Source organism: Pteropus vampyrus, unplaced genomic scaffold (assembly GCF_000151845.1).
Source record: "Pteropus vampyrus isolate Shadow unplaced genomic scaffold, Pvam_2.0 Scaffold169, whole genome shotgun sequence".
Classification (NCBI taxonomy): domain Eukaryota; kingdom Metazoa; phylum Chordata; class Mammalia; order Chiroptera; family Pteropodidae; genus Pteropus; species Pteropus vampyrus.
Window position 1 is genome coordinate 2,342,580 of NW_011888950.1, and position 5,571 is coordinate 2,348,150.

At 39.1% G+C, this 5,571-nt stretch overlaps 1 pseudogene; it reads right to left on the reverse strand.

Moving 5' to 3' along the window:
• Positions 1-2,171: 2,171 nt before the first annotated feature.
• Positions 2,172-2,290, reverse strand: LOC111745907 (annotated as a pseudogene).
• Positions 2,291-5,571: the final 3,281 nt, after the last annotated feature.

Sequence of the window (5,571 nt, forward strand, 5' to 3'; positions counted from 1 at the left end):
CAAACAATGGCTATCACAGCCTGCCCCTGGAGGAGGCAGGATATTTGGAACCAAAATACTTAAAGTGCATTCTCTGAATCCATCTACAGAGTGTTTAATACAAGCTAAAGGAAGTTCATTCCAGGGGAAAGTCCAGCCTAGGATGCACTGCAGGCCTAGGAATAATCTACGCAAATGACACAAAGGTTTGGTTTAGCCGCCAAAACAAGGAAGACGGGGAGGCTGGATGTGATTTAATGACTAACTCCACCACCTTGGGAAACCACGAGTTCTTGTGAGTAAGCCCTGCCCAAGGTAATGAAAGTTTAGAAATATATTTACACAATAGTCATTGAAGTTGAGTGTTTTTCATCTTGTTTTCTAGTCCACTGGCTAAACAGGAAGTTTTCTGCAGGATGCTCCAATATCCTCTGTTCAGAGTAACAATTTTAGCACTTTGCTTTCCTTTTCTCCCATGATACACTTGATGTTTCCGCTCTAGGTCCTGGATTGAGTCACAGATTTCCTGCAGGAAGCTGAGGCTCCTTAACTCTTTGCAAGGATCGGTCATACCTCACCCACATTAAAAAGTCACCGGGACCCTTTTGAGTAGACTCAATTTACTGATGTGTCCTCAGAAAGGTCAGAGTTGGTGAGTTAATGAAACACTACAAAATGCAATCAGCCACCTATGTCAAGCCCCACAGCATTCCCTAGAAGGTGGGAACTTGAAATAATTCTTGATCATAGAGAGAGGGATAAATGATTCACTGGGATTAACTGTAAAAGAAAGCTCTTCCTCCAAGCCTTATCACAGCACCTGGAAATCTTTATAAGGACTAAATGCCACTGTCATCTGAAGATGATGAGAAACATAAAATTAAGCCAATGAGAGCTAGCCACATTGTATTAACATCCAGAGTGATTATATCGACAGCTGCCAATCTTCTTGTAAAACAATCTCCCATTCATGTGGTCATATTTAAGTTTAAGCTCTGCCTTTCTGGTTCAGTACAGCACTGTAACCAAGAGTGTGGCCTTGGCATCAGGGGCCCTGGGTCTGAATCCCAGCTCCAACACTCTTATCTGCACAATGTCAAGGGAACCTGTCGATTTCTTCATGCTTCTTTTTCTTCATCTTTAAAATGGGAATAATAATGGCATTTGGTTGAATCTAAAACTATTCATGTTTGCAGGTTAAAGGCTATAGAAGGTGTTTTGGTAAGGATGGAGGAGACGACATATGTAAAGCACCTGGCCCACTGCTAATGCCAGTTAAAATTTAACAAAGTAATTATATTTTTATTATTGTCAGTTTGCATCATTTGTTGTTTCAGTCTACCATTATTAAGTATTTAGAGCATAGAGACCTCTTAATAACCACTAAAATGTAAGATTCTGGAAAACAGTGTTTGGAACAATGGAACATCCAGCCACGGGACATCCAGCCACAGCATAGCCAGCCATGGAACACTGCCTGATGCATGGTATATGCTCAATAAATATTTGCTGTGTGGATGAATAAATTAATAACATAAAGATAATTATGACAAGATAGGGCTTACCACCAGCCTGAAAAATCTTGAGCTATTTTCCCCAATTTCCTTTTAGTGAAATGAGCTATTTGCTGAAATAGCAGCTTTTCTAATAAGCCCAGGTAGGTGGGTGCATTTTCAAGATGGTAGGATGATAGCCTTAATCTCTAGATATTTCACATCTTCCCAGAAATGATAGCCTTAATCTCTAGATATTTCACATCTTCCCAGAAATGCCAGTAGCAATCTGAGTGAAGCAACAGCTGAAGCTATACAAAGGGCTCTGCTTTAAAGAACAGGAACCAGGAAGATGTCCATTATGGAGGTTCTTATAAAACTGATGATAGTGATGCCTATTCAGAGGCAAGAATGATGCATTTTATTTCAACATTTACCTTCTCAACTAGTCTTCTTCCCAGTTTCTTTGCCTTGCAATAAATAAGAAGAGTATCAAAAAGATCTAAGGTAGGGATGTTATTTTTCTTGATCCTTTAGAGGAAAAAGATCTCAGGCCTGACCTTAAAACACACGTAGGGGCATCGACTAAATGCCATCAGAACTGCTGCGCCAATGTAAGAAAATGGCTTTTGGCGTAACATTTGATTGGTATTTTGAATCGATGACTAAAGAGAGACTGATAATTTCTTTTTTTTTTAATGCCTACAGCACCTGGTCTTCCTAGGTGGTCTCCCATTCAAGTACTAACCAGGCTCAACCCTGCTTAGCTTCTGAGATCAGACAGGATTGGGCATGTTCAGGGTAGCATGGCTGTAGAGGAGATTGATAATTTTAATAAACAAAATTAACATAGTAATCACGAATTTTCACTTACACCAATTGCAGGGTCTCTACGGAAGAGTATGGACATAATACACTGCCTATTGTAAACTTAGGATGGTACAGATTGGAGAAGAGTGGAAGGCACAAGTGAGCTAGCTCTGAGCCAAAATGCCTGGGTTCCAGTCCTGAATCCATCACTTGCTACCTGTGAGACACTGGGAGAGATTCATCACCTCTCTGCGCGTAAGTTTATCACGTGAGACAACACGCTTGAAGCACCTTGCACAACACCTGGAATAGTGAACACTCAATCAATGTCATTGTTTGCTGTCGATATGGTGTTTAATAAAGATAACATTTGCTTCAAAAGAAATGCTTTGGAAAGATAAAATCATCAAAACCCTTTCTTCCTTTTGTTTTGTTTCAATTTACATCATTTCCTTTAAAATAGTGTCAGTCCTGAGATATTTAAACTTCTTTCAGCTAAAAACAAGTTCGACGTTGCAGATATGGCATGGGAGCTCATACTCATGTGCTTAAAGATAAAAGAGCAACAATGAAATTTTGTATAGTAGCCACTGGAAATCGTGAAACTGCTTCATCTCATGACCACTTTCCTGTTTCAATAAAGATTCTCATGAAAGCCTTGAAAGAATAGAGTCAAGCAACGTTGGGTGTGAGCTCTGCACTCACTTGTGCTGTGAGGATGTTGTTTATGTTTTAGATCCTGTTTTCTTCCTGGACGAAGAGCCGCTGCTACCAGGTGCTTCTCCTGCTGTTATCGTCTTCTCCGCAGGGCCCTGCCTGCTGCAAGCAGCTTCCTGAGCCCCTATGTGATTCTGGCCGCTAAAGAATAGCAGAGAGCCTGTCAAAGGTTATCTCCCACCTGGGTCGCAGCTTCCAAGGCTCATCGTAATCTGGTATGTCCACTTATGTGATGTGCCACAGGACACGTAAGGGAGACGGGAGTTCTTGCTAGAAGAGAGTTCAGAAGGAAACAAAAAGATTGCAGGCAGTGGGCAGCTGAGATATTAAATGGAGCCCTAACAGTCAGATGCTGCAGACATCAGGTAAAGTACAATGTCTACCCCTCCTGGGAGAAGCAATGAATGCATGATACTCCACACAATGTCTCCTAGACTGCTTTGCACATATCTGATGGTTATGTTGCTCCCAGAATAACTTGGATTTACTTATCCAAACAGAGTAAGTACTTTTAGAATTCTCCTTCTAAAGAAAGAAATGCTGTTACCTCCTGGGATAATTAATCTCCCAAACTGAAACATGAAGGACCAGTTTTACTCCCAACAGCATTTCATGAGCTAATCAGAAAGCAAGGACACTTAATTATGCACCTAAACATACTGATTCTGCTCTACCGGCCTTAGAACCTAGCGTAAGAACAACCTCTGCCCACATCCACCTCCCAGGCTGGGCAGGGCAGCAGGTAGACAGAGGCTCACAGAGGTACACAAACTGACCATTTGGAAGTCCCACTAAAGCCCAATCAGACACTTCGATCACAGCAAACAAATAAGTATCACACCTGTACAAGTCACTTACTTGAAGAAATGAATGACTAAGGTTGTATCCTCTGAGTTATCGAGTTATTGACAGTAAAAGCAAAGACCTGACTTAGGAATAGGGAAAATATCACGCATTATACTTCCTGTAAGCTAGTCTCAGCTATTTCCTCTTCACTACTCATGGTTTCCTTCCAGGCACGGACAGCCTCAAGCAACAGTCCCATAATTTCCAACAGGCCCATTCCACCAGAGCCCATTCACTGATTTCAAGGGCAAATCACAAATGGTAACCATAACAGCAAAAGTCACGATTAGTAATTTTCCCTTGATGGCAAATTAGGAAAGAAAATAAGGCAGAAGAGGGATGGTGTGGTATCAGGGGATAAGATTTCTTAGAATGATTCTTGTGATTAGTCTTTATAGATTTCAGAAAAATAGGGATTTGAAAATACACAGAATTGTATTTACTTTAAATGATTTTTTTCTAGAATCATGTAAAAAAAAAAAAAAAAACATTTCCTGACTCTCCAAGGATAACCACTTTCCAGAATTGAGATAAAACTAAGTCATCTCTAGACCATGAGGGGATTCAGAACTCTCCCCTGTGAGTTAAAACTACAATGTGTCCAGGGAAAAAGATATTGCTATAAGGATATTTTAGAGTCTCAAAAGTAAGTGAAAAAACTTAAAATAAACTTTAAAAAATAGCTGAGCTATTCACTACTCTTAAAATAGTAATCAAAAAAGAAAAAATTATCATAGTTTCTACTCGATCCAATTATAATATTTGAAAGGTACCGAAGTTCTACTCCAAAACGTGTCTTCCCCAAGCCTAATACAATATCTAACACTCCACATTTAGGGATTTATTCCTTTGAATTAGGACCTGCATTCAACAATGTTTATTGAATACCAAATATTTCCAGGCACTATGCCAGGCAATGGCTGCATAGACACAGTGCTTGCTCACTAGTATTTCAAGTTATTCCCTAATGAACAATTATTTTTTAAAAGTTATGGAACATTCTGCACATCAAAATAAAAAAATGCCAGTTACCAATTATAAACCACAAAATAAAATTAAAAATCCATGAGTCCATACTGACAAATAAATCGAGGGCTGGACAGACGGGTGGACAGAAAGACACATGGAGGTAAAGTTCTTTCTATCAATAAAATTCAAACAAATAAATGTGGAGGAATAAAGGAATTTTTAAATTCACTTTTGGCAACCACCACAGTAATGATTATTACAGAGATGAATTATCAATGGATACTAAAACTACTGGGTGAAAATGTACTTACATAGACTCAAAGTATCTTCCCACAAAATACTTATTTTAAAAAAATGGAAACAGTAATTTTTCAAGGGAGAAAATCTGACAGATACCACCTTAACTGAAAGGATCAAAATTAACATCATCAGTATTGGAGGGGGGTGGGAAATGTTGTCTCCTGTTAGGTTACACTGAGATGCAACATCTCATCTGGAGTATTCATGCCCAAAATGCATAGCATGAATCTAATCCTGAGGAAACTTCAGACAAATCTAAATGGAGATACGGTCTATAAAATAAATGGCCTATATTTAACAAAAACGTCAAGGTCATGAATAATAAAGACTGAAGAAGTTCCATAGTTCCAAGTCAAGGTCATGAATAATAAAGACTGAAGAAGTTCCAAGGAGAATACAGAGACATAACAACTTAATATAACATGATCATAGATAAGATACTAAACTAGAAACCTTG